Raw genomic sequence first — 13,515 nt, forward strand, 5'->3', positions numbered from 1 at the left:
GTCAGCAACTTTGGCTTTTTCATTCTATGCTCTGTTTTACAGGTATTTCTTCTCATACGTCTGTTGTCCTGTTGACTTCACTTTGACATGGAAGAGAACACAATCTGTCCACTGGTTCCATTGTTTAATGGTCAGCACTCTGGACTCTGAATCCAGTGATCTAAGTTCAAATCTCGGTGGGACCTTACTTTAAGCCATTCCAGCCCTGGACCTGGGACTCTGATGGTCCGTGCACAGGCTGAGAACAACTCAATGGTCATGAATTCCTCAGCCATCCTGAAAGATCCCAAACTCCCAACTTGACCTGAGGCCTGTACGACAAAGCTGGATTTTCTCTTATCCAGATAACTTAAGGATTAACCCTGGATTTTTTTGTACGACAACACTGATTCACTTCTTACCAGGGTAAATCTCCACCGTAACTTATGCTGAGCGGCTAACGTGCTCCAGAGCAGGTTACGTTCTGGATACCAGATCAGCCAGTATAAAAGCACCGCCTCCTGACCAATCAGTTCTCTTGGTAAATGTCCCGCCCATTCTTAGAAGATCCTGTAGACATTGGTGTATGGATCGTGAGAAGAGCGCTTAGGACAGAAAGAATATTTAGGGATAGATGATAGATAAATTCCAGTGATTTCATCCATACAACAGAGACAGTGTGGAGAAATAAAGCCTTGTGACTCACCGCTTTGATGTCTGTTTTTATATTTGATCTTCACTTGTTCCCAAGTCCTCTTTGCTCCACTAGGGTTGCATCTGAAATAATTGGGTTAATAACAATAGTCACACATGGCATAACTGCAGCAACACAGATTAATGGAACGCACAACTACTCGTGCCATCACGGTGAGGAATAACAGTTTTTCTCAGTTGCTTTGGTGCATTTCTCAGATCAGAATTGAAATTCTCAAAGCTACTTGTTCAATCTTCACATCATTTTGTCACTTGTGCACATCATAAAGCAGTTTCTCATTTCTTTGAACAAGTTGCAAATACTTTGGTACTTCATGCAAATGACTATGTAAAATTCTCTGCTGTGTCCTACATTATCAGTTGCTTATGTCATGTTGATCAAAATGTATTATCATGGGTCTCTGTTGAATAGTCTCACCCCCCACAACATTTAGGCATTAGTTCATCGCATAAGTCTTTACATGCAAAATGGTTGAACATGTCATAATATGTCAAGCATATTTCTTTACATTTCCATTAGACATTTTTTCCTAAATCTGTCCTGAATTGGTAAATTGCTCCCAGGTGAATCTTGACATTCTCTAACGAAGGGAAATGTGTGAAGCATTAGATCAACCAATGATCAAAGAATTTGATTGAGGAGAATTTGATGATTGAGGAATTATCTCAGCATGGAGATGGAAAGTATATGATTGCCAGCCAAATACACAGATGACCCTTCTGGCTGCCATGGATGCAGCATGTGATGACATCACAGCAGATAGCTGCAGAGGCTGGATAAGACACTCGAAAAGATTCTTTCCACGCTGCATCGCAAGAGAAGATATTCCTTGTGATGTGGATGAGAATTTGTGGCCCAACAGACAGGAACGTCAGGAGGTGTAGGAAGACTGCACTGTAATTCCTACAGCACTGCATGTACACAATGACACAAGGACTTGTCATTCTGATGGCACTGACATGTTCATTGTAACAGATATTTACTTTTGAGAGATGAACTAAGGGTTTTGAGAAAGAGACTGGCTTTTGCAGGTAATCCATGGTGTTCTGCTATTTGTACGAATTGTTTTGAGAAATGCACTTACTGTTTTGCAAATGTCGAGGATGATTCAAGAAATGTACCAAAGCAACTAAGAAAAACTGTAATATTACAACACAAAATTCGCTGAGGAAGCTCTGCCCCAAACATCTGTGCCATAATAAAGAGAAACTGAGTGATCAGAGAGCTGTCCTTTTATATTGTCCCATGAATTAATATTGTATAATCTGACGAATTTATGCATTGACAGAGTTCGCAATTTTCTGCCATCATTCATCCTGGCTTTTGCTGCGGTGACAGCATTGCTTCTGGCCCGGACGATTGCTTTAAACTCCTCATATTTTTTAAGAAAGATTGTCTGTTCCTCCATTGAGAAATACGCGGCACTTCAAGGTTTCTCCATGTTTGCGATTGAACACCACCCCGCAGTAGCAATTCTGGAATGTAGTTCAGTGGACACATCAATCTTCTGACCCTGAGATTGCTGCCAAATGACTATGAAGCACTCACCATGAAATGGCCAGTCCACTTGGAAAGGCATCCAAGCTGGAGTGTTTTGGAAGCATAGACTCTGTGTTGGACCACACTGCAACATCTCTGAAGGAAGGCGTCCCCATCCTGAAAACTTCATCAAGCAGCTGTGTTCTCTAAGAGAAGGTCCCACCGAGATTTGAACTCGGATCACTGGATTCAAAGTCCAGAGTGCTAACCATTACACCATGGAACCACGAGTCCAGTTGACCTTTGTTGACAGGAGTGGGATCCTGGAAATATGGCAGTGAATTGTTGATGAGCCCACCAGGATGACAGTTCCTCCCAAAGTGGTTCTGTCAGCACGTTTTGGCTGATTTGCAGTGTTGATTTACTGTTTGTCCAATCTTGGAACAGACTTAAATTGGCATGTCCAATCAGTGTGAGATGTCAAAGCACTCCAGCTTCTGAAAGTACCTTCCAAGGCCATATTTGCCAGATCAGGCTGTGGAGTGGCTTGGTCTTACAGTCAGAATGGCCGAGCGGTCCAAGGCGATGCGTTCAGGTCGCAGTCTCCTCTGGAGGCGTGGGTTCGAATCCCACTTCTGACACAATGATGTTATCTGTAATGTGAAACACAGCTTCAGCATGTCATGACATCTTTGGTGTCAGAGGACATGCTGACAAGAATCCTCAAATCTGCTCACACTGGATGAAAGCATGTCTGGGATGTGCACAACAAGATTCCTGCATATACACGTAGCTTTAATGGAATATTTGTCATAGCATTCTCAGATTGTGCAGTGTTGCTGTCCTTGTTGTTTAGTCCGTCCAGCAAGCTTTGGCTTTTCATTCTATGCTCTGTTTTACAGGTATTTCTTCTCATACGTCTGTTGTCCTGTTGACTTCACTTTGACATGGAAGAGAACACAATCTGTCCACTGGTTCCATGGTTTAATGGTCAGCACTCTGGACTCTGAATCCAGTGATCGGAGTTCAAATCTCGGTGGGACCTTACTTTAAGCCATTCCAGCCCTGGACCTGGGACTCTGATGGTCCGTGCACAGGCTGAGAACAACTCAATGGTCATGAATTCCTCAGCCATCCTGAAAGATCCCAAACTCCCAACTTGACCTGAGGCCTGTACGACAAAGCTGGATTTTCTCTTATCCAGATAACTTAAGGATTAACCCTGGATTTTTTTGTACGACAACACTGATTCATTTCTCACCGGGGTAAATCTCCACCGTAACTTATGCTGAGCGGCTAACGTGCTCCAGAGCAGGTTACGTTCTGGATACCAGATCAGCCAGTATAAAAGCACCGCCTCCTGACCAATCAGTTCTCTTGGTAAATGGCCCGCCCATTCTTAGAAGATCCTGTAGACATTGGTGCACGGATCATGAGAAGAGCACTTAGGACAGAAAGAATATTTAGGGATAGATGATAGATAAATTCCAGTGATTTCATCCATACAACAGAGACAGTGTGGAGAAATAAAGCCTTGTCACTCACTGCTTTGATGTATGTTTTTATATTTGATCTTCACTTGTTCCCAAGTCCTCTTTGCTCCACTAGGGTTGCATCTGAAATAATTGGGTTAATAACAATAGTCACACATGGAATAACTGCAGCAACACAGATTAATGGAACGCACAACTACTCATGCCATCACGGTGAAGAATTAATATTACAACACAAAATTCACTGAGGAAGTTCTGCCCCAAACATCTGTGCCATAATAAAGTGAAACTGAGTGATCAGAGTGCTGTCCATTTGTATTGTCCCATGCCATTTCTGCCATCATTCATCCTGGCTTTTGCTGCTGTGACAGCATTGCTTCTGGCCCGGACGATTGCTTTAAACTCCTCATATTTTTTAAGAATGATTGTCTGTTCCTCCATTGAGAAATACACGGCTCTGCAGGGTTTCTCCATGTTTGCGATTGAACACCACCCAGCAGTAGCAAATCTGGAATGTAGTTCAGTGGACACATCAATCTTCTGACCCTGAGATTGCTGCCAAATGACTATGCAGTACTCACCATGAAATGGCCAGTCCACTTGGAAAGAATTTGTTTGGCAAGGCATCCAAGCTGGAGTGTTTTGGAAGCATAGACTCTGTGTTGGACCACACTGCAACATCTCTGAAGGAAGGCTTCCCCATCCTGAAAACTTCATCAAGCAGCTGTGTTCCCTAAGAGAAGGTCCCACCGAGATTTGAACTCGGATCACTGGATTCAAAGTCCAGAGTGCTAACCATTACACCATGGAACCACGAGTCCAGTTGACCTTTGTTGACAGGAGTGGGATCCTGGAAATATGGCAGTGAATTGTTGATGAGCCCACCAGGATGACAGTTCCTCCAAAGTGGTTCTGTCAGCACATTTTGGTTTACTGTTTTTCCAAACTTGGAATAGACTTAAATTGGCATGTCAGTGTGACATGCTGGGCTTACACCCAAAGATTTTCACAGTCACAGACTAAAAACTGAATGTGTTTATATTAGCCTTTCAAAATCAGTCTGTTTTGTATCAGTCTTTTCCTAGTCTTGGACTTGTGATCATATCAAACATGTTTGATATGACCGCAAATCGCAGTGACGTTACACTATCAACAACCAATAGATGAGCTCTGCTGAAGTGTTTTGGAATCAAAGATTCTGTTTTGGACCACACAGCAACATCTCCGAAGGACGGCTTTCCCATCCTGAATACTTCACCAAGCAGCTGTGTTCTCTAAGGGTGTACTCACACTAGGCCATCCGCACCGTCCCGTATTCTAACTGTGCTGAAGCCCATTTGACCCCCCCCCCCCCCCGTCCTCCCTTTGGCCCACACTCACACTGCTCAATGCATCCAGGCCCAGGCACGGATATGTCATACTCCGACGCCATTACACAAAGCATCCTCCACTGATGAATTTGTACGTGGTTGATGACTCAGTATGCATAAGTATTGTTCTTTAGGCTGTAAAATTGCAAAAGATTTATACTATATCTGATCTGACACCGGAGTTATTTAAGCTGACCTGGGATCAGTAACATTTCTTGGTAACATGATATAGAATTAGAGTTGAGTTAATTCAGTGGATGATAGTTTGGCATTATAATTTTATAATAAAGGAGGTTAAATCAGCCGTGAGATTAACCTCGACACACACTTGTCCCGTATTTGGCACTCTCCTTTACGCACGGAGGATGAAAGGTGTGTGTTATCCTTTATTTCACAAACTAAAACACCACTCACAGACATTAAAGCCTGACTTTGCCAGAAACTGGGTAGAAATGTGGACTGGACTGGGATCCTGCTGTCTCTAGCATTCGGCTGTGTGTGCTCTCTGTGCTCTCAAGCGGCTTCCACTTGTTGTTTCTTCACGCTACGGCACATTCCCACGCTTGTGCTCCTTCAGTTGCATTTGTGCCGTGCCAAGGCACACCTCATCCTTCCGTGTCGGGGCCGCGAAGTGCGTCGCGCTGAAGAACAGAACGATTGCACTCACACTGGCCAAACATACCAGACGTTAGGCTGAAATGAGTCAAGGCAAGGTACAGATTGCCTAGTGTGAGTGTGCCCTAAAAGAAAGGCCCCACCGAGATTTGAACCCGGATCACTAGATTTAAAGTCCACAGTGCGTTTAGAGGGTTAAAGATGAAAAATCTTTGGAAATTGTCCTGAAGTCTGTGGTCTCCCAAAGGTTAAAAATCGTTTCAGATTAAAAAATAGTCTTGTATGTGGCCAGCCTAAGAGAAGGTCCCACCGAGATTTAAACTTGGATCACTGGATTCAAAGTCCAGAGTGCTAACCATTACACCATGGACCCATGAGTCCAGTAAGTCTTTGTTGACAGGAGTGGGATCCTGGAAATATGGCAGTGAATTGTTGATGAGCCCACCAGGATGACAGTTCCTCCAAAGTGCTCCTGTCTGCTTCCTTTGGCAGATTTGTGGTGTTGATTTACTGTTTGTCCAATCTTGGAACAGACTTAAATCGGCATGTCCAAGCCTTGAGGTGTAAAAGCACTCCAGCTTCTCAAAGTAGCTTCCAAGTCTATATGTGCCAGATCAGGCTGTGGAAAGGCATGCTTATGCAGTCAGAATGGCCGAGCGGTCCAAGGCGCTGCGTTCAGGTCGCAGTCTCCTCTGGAGGCGTGGGTTCAAATCCCACTTCTGACAGTATGTTCTTGTCTCTCTTAATGTTGTTTGTTAGGTGAAACACAGCTTCAGCATGTTGCAACATCTTGGGCGTCAGAGGACATGCTGACCAAAGTCAGTAGAACTTGCAGCACAGCTGGAGCTGTTAATAATGTGTGCTCACACTCAAAGAGAGCATGTCTGGCCTGTGCACATCCTGATTTCTACATATACACGTAGCTTTAATGGAATATTTGTCATAGCGTTCTCAGATTGTGCAGTGTTGCTGTCCTCATTGTTTAGTCCAGCCAGCAAGCTTTGGCTTTTCATTCTAGGTTCTGTTCCACAGTTATTTCTTCTCATACATCTGTTGTCCTGTTGACTTGACTTTGACATGGAAGAGAATACAACCTGCCCAGTGGTTCCATGCTGTAATGGTCAGCACTCTGTACTCTAAATCCAGCGATCAGAGTTCGAATCTCGGTAGGGCCTTATGCTATTCCAGGTTTAAGTTCTGATGTTCTTGGCACAGGCTGAGATCAACTCAATGGTCATAGATTCCTCAGCCCTGAAAGATCCCAATCTCACAATTTCACCGGGACAACCATGATAGTGTGTTTCGATAACACTGGCAATTCTGGAATGTAGTTCAGTGGCCACATCAATGTTCTGACCCTGAGATTGCTGCCAAATGACTTTGCCAAACATGCCAGCATATCAAAGAGCATACAAAAGACTTTGACTCATGTTTGATTACTCAATTTATTGTTTTAAAACACAGGAGAGGACACGTAGTCACAGCCACGTGCCACAGACTCTGGGATTCCTCCACTGTCCCCAGCGTCTCCGGCGTCACAGTTTCGGAGGATTCCCCCAGCATCCCCAGCATCTCCAGCGCTAGTACAGCACAACCACTGGCTGCTGCTGCTGCTGTCCGCCCGACTGGCCATGTCCTCACCCGTGCTGTGCTGGAGTCACAAGAAGAAATAGTTAGAGCAATAGGCAGCATAAATGATCGCCTAGATCAACTGATAGGTGTCCTCACAAATATCAGTGAATCATAAATGCAATGGTGAATAAGTGAATTTTGTGTCCTTGCCTCTTTTACATGGTTGAAATCAAATGTTGCCGGGCCCGAATGGCCTCCCGGGTAGGATGTATGTTCATAGGTCCAGCTTCTGGTTCGTCTGGTGGGAGGATATGCTGCTCTGGCAGTGGTATGGCGTGCCAGCGTGCCACATTGTGGAGGACGCCGCACGCCATCATAATGCGGCACACCTTCTCGGGACTGTACAGCAGCATACCCCCTGTCCTGTCCAGGCAGCGCCACCGTCATTTCAGCAGACCGATTGTCCTCTCAAGGACTGACCGAGTGCGGGAATGGAGGTCATTGTACCTCCACTCTTGGTCAGTCTGAGGGTTGGTGAGGGAGGTCATCAGCCAGCTCTTAAGTGGGTATGCATGGTCACTTGAGGTCAAGTGAAAGCAGACAAAGTTAACTGGATTTACAGTTTCCATTTATTAACTTTTAAACACAACCTCCATGGATCACACACTTGTTGCAAATTGGTGCAGAAGTGCAACTGGGAAAAGGCCAGGCTGATTAAGACATTTCACACTTTACACATGGATTTTACACTTTACGCACGGGGTTATTAACATGAGTATTTTACACACAGAGACAATCAGGGGCTTGTTAGAAAGATCTGAAGCTGTACTTTAACCAGCAAAAAACAGCAAGTCAATAACTTTAACCGCTGACTAGTAATGATGCTGTGGAGACGGGATAGAATTTGGGGGTGCACATGCTCAATGCGCATCAGGGGGATTAATATTAGGAATATTAAATGAATAAATGTACTCACCAAGAAGCCATCCATCACGCATAGTGCCAGCTTGTAGTCTGTTCCCAAACAAGCTGTTACTCAGAATATGAGTCGTGCGTTGAACCAAGCCACCTCGCCACAATGTTGGTTAATTGCATTTGCGAATCACATACGATCTGTACATTGATTGAATGAAAATTTTTCCTATTGACGTATACAAATTCATCATGTGATGGTGCTTTTATAGCAATGTGTGTGCAGTCAATAGCTCCGATTACATTAGGAAAACCGGCTCTCGCTGCAAGTCGTGTTTTAATGTTGACCTGTTCAGCTGCATTGTATGGGAATTTGATATACCTGGCTGACATGAGGATAATTCCGTCCCACACGGCTGGCATGGCTCGGCTCAGGGTGGACTGGCACAGTCCTGATCGGTCGGCCAGCTCTCTCTGGAATGCCCCGGTGGCTAGGAACCCCAGTATGGTCAACACCTGTATGGGCACAGGCAGCGCATGGCTCCTCGCTGTGTCGCGCTCCAAAGCCGGCCGCAGCTCTTTGCACATCACATTCATTTATTATAACAGTTTCCCAGCATCACCTCTAAGTGTCGCCAAAGGATCGACAGCTGTAGAAACGTGCGTATCCCAGCCATGAAGTTGGCGTGAGGCACCGCACATTTCCACGGTCTTTTCACTCTGGATGCATCTGAACTTTGCCGTGAAAAAGAACGTACGCCACGTTTTTGTGCGTACACACCCTTTGTACATGAGGCCCCTGGAGCAGTTAAAGATGCGTCATCACACTCAATGAAAGCATGTCTGGGCTGTGCGCAGCCTGATTTCTGCATATACACGTAGCTTTAATGGAATGTTTGGCATAGCGTTCTCAGATTGGGCAGTGTTGCTGTCCTTGTTGTTTAGTCAACCCAGCGAGGTTTGACTTTTCGTTCTATGCTCCATTCCACAGGTAATTCTTTTCATGCGTCTGTTGTCCTGTTGCCGTCACTTTGACATGTGTCCATGTCGCAGTACATGGAAGAGAATGCACCTTCTCCACTGGTTCCACGGTGTAATGGTCAGCACTCTGGACTCTGAATCTAGTGATCCGAGTTCGAATCTTGGTGGGACCATTCCAGGTGGAACCAGGTAGTATGAGCACAACCTGAGAACAACTCAATGATCATGAATTCCTTTGCCCTCCTGAAAGATCCCAAACTCACAACTTAACCAGGATGACCCTGATAGTGTGTTTTGATGACACTAGCAATTCTGTAATGTAGTTCAGTGGACACATAAATGTTCTGACCCTGAGATTGCTGCCAAACGACTGACCATGAAATGGCCAGTCTACTTGGAAAGACTTTGTTTTGAACGATTGTCAAAGACATCCAAGCTGGAGTCTTCTTGAAGCATAGATTCTGTGTTGGACCACACAGCAGCATCCCTGGAGGAAGGCTTTCCCATCCTGAATACTTCACCAAGCAGCTGTGTTCTCTAAGGCTGGCCATACACTACAGGATTTTAAGCCCCATTTGGGCCTTCCCCGATGATCGTGGGGGAGGGGGTATCCCGAGAGGAGCCTTGTCGCAAACGGTTGTCTGTCTGAGTAGTCTGCATATGTGTGATGTCAACACGATTGTTTTTACCTCTCCAAATCTCGCGGAGCCTCCAAAATCTCAAATCGTAAATATCAAACATGTCTGATATTTACGATTCTAGGTCACTGATGGAGTACTCACAACAACCAATGAGAGTGAGCAGAGGGGGTAGCATCACAGCCAGATCATACATACTTTCACCACTCACAACCATACACACAACTTTAACTTAATCTCAGCCATGATTTCATCCCGAGTCTTTCCCTTGTATTATGATTTTTTGCTTCATCTGTAACGCATGGACAGCCTGCTGTGGAGAGTCAGCAAGAGGGTATCAACAGACATCCATGTTTTTTTGTTTTTTGTTTTTTTTTCTGAAGTCACATGATCACACGAGGTCGTAGGCAGGTCGACAGGTGTGTGGTCTCCAGTGATCTGACAATCTGGCTGAGTCATCTAGTGTGTGTGTTCAGAGGATTAAAGATGAAAAATCATTGGAAATTGTCCTGAAGTCTGTGGTCTCCCACAGGTTATAAAACGTTTCAGATTAAAAAAATCGTCTAGTGTGTGGCCGGCCTAAGAGAAGGTCCCACCGAGATTTGAACTCGGATCACTGGATTCAAAGTCCAGAGTGCTGACCATTACACCATGGAACCACAAGTACAGTTAGTCTTTGTAGACAGGAGTGAGATCCTGGAAATATGGCAGCGAATTGTTGATGAGCCCACCAGGATGACAGTTCCTCCAAAGTGGTTCTGTCAGCACGTTTTGGCTGATTTGCAGTGTTGATTTACTGTTTGTCCAATCTTGGAACAAACTTATATCAGCATGTCTAAGCAGTGCAGTGTAAAAGCCCTTCAGCGTTTGAAATTAGCTTACAGGTCTATATTTGCCAGAGCAGGCTGTGGAAATGCATGCTTATGCAGTCAGAATGGCCGAGCGGTCCAAGGCGCTGCGTTCAGGTCGCAGTCTCCTCTGGAGGCGTGGGTTCGAATCCCACTTCTGACATTGTGTTCTTGTCCCTCCAAAAGTTGTTTGTGACTTATAACCTAGCGTTATCGCAACATCTTGGGCATCAGCAGACATGCTGACAAGAATCTGCAGGACAGCTGGAGCAGTTAAAGATGCCTACTCACACTCAATGAGAGCATGACTGGGCTGTGCGCAGCCTGATTTCTGCATATGCACGTAGCTTTAATGGAATATTTGGCATAGCATTCTCAGATTGGACAGTGTTGCTGTCCTTGTTGTATTGTGCACCCAGCAAGGTTTGGCTTTTCATTCTATGCTCTGTTCCACAGGTATTTCTTTTCATGCATCTGTTGTCCTGTTGCCATCACTTTGACATGTGTCCATGTCCCAGTACATGGAAGAGAATGCAGCTTCTCAACTGGTTCCATGGTGTAATGGTCAGCACTCTGGACTCTGAATCCAGCGATCCGAGTTCAAATCTCGGTGGGACCTTACTTTAAGCCATTCCAGGTGGTAACAGCAGTTTCATAATTATTTCAATTTAAAGTTAGGCAGTTAGACAGCGAATCTGACATATTTGAGAAGGCTTCCTCATCAGATTCCCTTGATACTCTGCCAGATGTGGGTTTGCCAACTATCAATTTAAGGTGGAATGAGTCTGTGATAACAGGGGGTTTCTTAATTATTTCAAATTATTAAAAAATTTAGGTTATAAGCCAAAAGTTATGAATGATATTTTCTGCCACATTCAGTCCCAGTTGTTCCAGGCGTGGTAACAATTTGACAAGTTAAATATATGTCTTTAACAACAGTGTTTTAAACATGCTGTTCATTGTTGAAATACCTCAGGGATGGGATTCTTCCAATATTGATTTATTATCAATTCTTAATACCAAATTTGAGAGACAAGCCCAACTGGGTCTGCACACAGATTCACTACCACAATGTAATATGACACATGCAGTTCTGAAGAGTCAGCACAATGGGGAAATAAACTGAAAACACGTCAGTAACTTTGTTCACTTTGTAGCTTATTTTGGGTTTTTTTAGTCAGATACAACCCTGAAACACTCTGAAACAGTTTAAAAGCTTGAGAGTAATGGTCACACTGATTATATGTCACTAATATGCACTCATTCTTGTACATAGGTAATTGTACTATGCAGAAGCACACCTCTTCCATCTGTGCCAGGGTCAAGGAAGTGTCCAATGCTTGAACGATGTACGAAGCACTCAAACTAGTCAAATAAACTCAACTTTTAGAGTCAAGCATGCTTGAGCACAGGGCAGACTGCCTGCTGTAAGTGAGCCCTTTAAGATCAAAGATGGAAATTAAAGCACTGAAACCAAAGTTATAGTCATGGTGTTTACAAGGAGAGTTTCAGGACACACCACACACGCCTGTGTCTGCATTAATACAAACCTGACTAGCTCCTCTCCTTTCTGTCTTGTATTCCATATCCCATCCACCCACCTGTTTACTCTACGTCTCTCTTTCCCCCATACGTCAACCCTAAGGGGGTTCAAGATTCCCAGGAGCTACGACAGATCCCCTCAGCTTCTCCAAGCCAGTGTTGACAAACATGTCACATCACTGACTCATAAGAATCGCTCCAAAAGTCGTAAGCTGAAGTTTTCATTTCAGCATTCGTTTTTCTTGTCAAGCACTGGAACAAAAGAGCATTGGAAACTGGGCTCAGAAGCACACTGCAGTAGATGCTTGAGCCATCTTCACTCAGAGCTGTGCCATGTATTAGTTGAACTGAAACCATCATCTCTTTTTAAAACTGATTTTTTTTTGTGACCATTTTGAGAGAGGTCTGGCTGTAGACCGTCGATCTCAGACGGCCCTCTGGCGGACTGCATATGTGAGTCGCCGCAAATCTCAAAACGCATTGTCGCCTTTAATACAAGTTAAGATGTTATAAAAGTAAAGAGGCTTGCTGTTGTAGTGACACATTGTGACTAACTTCCTCTCTTTCATGCATGCCACCAATGCTCCAGCTGGGGTCTTCACTTGCTGCCACAACTAATCAAAGGGGTCCATCTGGGCCAAAGAGACCTTCACGCCCTACCACTCTGCAGAAGAGGTGTCCCATGGAAAATAAAGATGAAGTTCTCAGGCACATCCAAATCAGCTCTGTAAAGACAAGAAAAAAATTAAATTGGTCTAAACGCACCTTTAGTTTTGACAATTGATAAGTTGATAAGTGTGGTTGATCACTGATATTGATTGATTGATTGATCATTGGTAAATATTGTATGTTATATGTACTTTACTACTTTAATTTCATATGCATACTGTTTTAAAAAAAATCTCATAGTTATCACTTCAATCTAGCTCAGAAGGAGAGGATTATTCATGCATTCATTTCCTCCTGTTTGGGCTTTCGTAACTCACTTTTCACCTGTCTCAATAAAAACACCTTTAAAGCAGCCAGCTTAGTGCCAGTTCCTCTTGCAGTCCAAGCCTACAGCAGCATAACTATCTAAAACATAACTTTAAAATAGTTTTTAACAGAATTGATCCTGTTTGTATTTCATCCATATGGGCTATAGTAACCTCAACACTTGTCAGTTATTGCACACTGCACAAGAAGACTTGTAATCTCTGTTTTAAGTTCTTTTCACATTATTTCTGACTGTACATCATTATGAAGGTGATAATACCTGTGCATTCAAACATAACTCATGTCAATATACAGTATACTTTTGCTGAGAATAAGTCGTTGCAATCCTCCACACCACTTCTTCTGTAGTTCCTTTTAAGTCCACAAGATGGGGAT

General features: G+C 44.0%; 8 non-coding genes across 8 annotated transcripts; 5 read left to right on the forward strand and 3 right to left on the reverse strand.

Moving 5' to 3' along the window:
• Positions 1-2,387: 2,387 nt before the first annotated feature.
• On the reverse strand, positions 2,388-2,459 carry trnaq-uug. Its single transcript has one exon. It is a non-coding gene; the product is annotated as a tRNA-Gln (tRNA).
• Positions 2,460-2,731: 272 nt separating this feature from the next.
• On the forward strand, positions 2,732-2,814 carry trnal-cag. Its single transcript has one exon. It is a non-coding gene; the product is annotated as a tRNA-Leu (tRNA).
• Positions 2,815-4,407: 1,593 nt separating this feature from the next.
• On the reverse strand, positions 4,408-4,479 carry trnaq-uug. Its single transcript has one exon. It is a non-coding gene; the product is annotated as a tRNA-Gln (tRNA).
• A 1,814-nt stretch (positions 4,480-6,293) lies between these two features.
• On the forward strand, positions 6,294-6,376 carry trnal-cag. Its single transcript has one exon. It is a non-coding gene; the product is annotated as a tRNA-Leu (tRNA).
• A 2,841-nt stretch (positions 6,377-9,217) lies between these two features.
• Positions 9,218-9,289, forward strand: trnaq-cug. Its single transcript has one exon. It is a non-coding gene; the product is annotated as a tRNA-Gln (tRNA).
• A 1,052-nt stretch (positions 9,290-10,341) lies between these two features.
• trnaq-uug lies at positions 10,342-10,413 on the reverse strand. The gene has a single exon. It is a non-coding gene; the product is annotated as a tRNA-Gln (tRNA).
• Positions 10,414-10,682: 269 nt separating this feature from the next.
• trnal-cag lies at positions 10,683-10,765 on the forward strand. The gene has a single exon. It is a non-coding gene; the product is annotated as a tRNA-Leu (tRNA).
• Positions 10,766-11,149: 384 nt separating this feature from the next.
• On the forward strand, positions 11,150-11,221 carry trnaq-cug. The gene has a single exon. It is a non-coding gene; the product is annotated as a tRNA-Gln (tRNA).
• The last annotated feature ends 2,294 nt before the right edge of the window (positions 11,222-13,515 follow it).

Source organism: Cheilinus undulatus, linkage group 23 (genome assembly GCF_018320785.1).
Source record: "Cheilinus undulatus linkage group 23, ASM1832078v1, whole genome shotgun sequence".
NCBI lineage: Eukaryota > Metazoa > Chordata > Actinopteri > Labriformes > Labridae > Cheilinus > Cheilinus undulatus.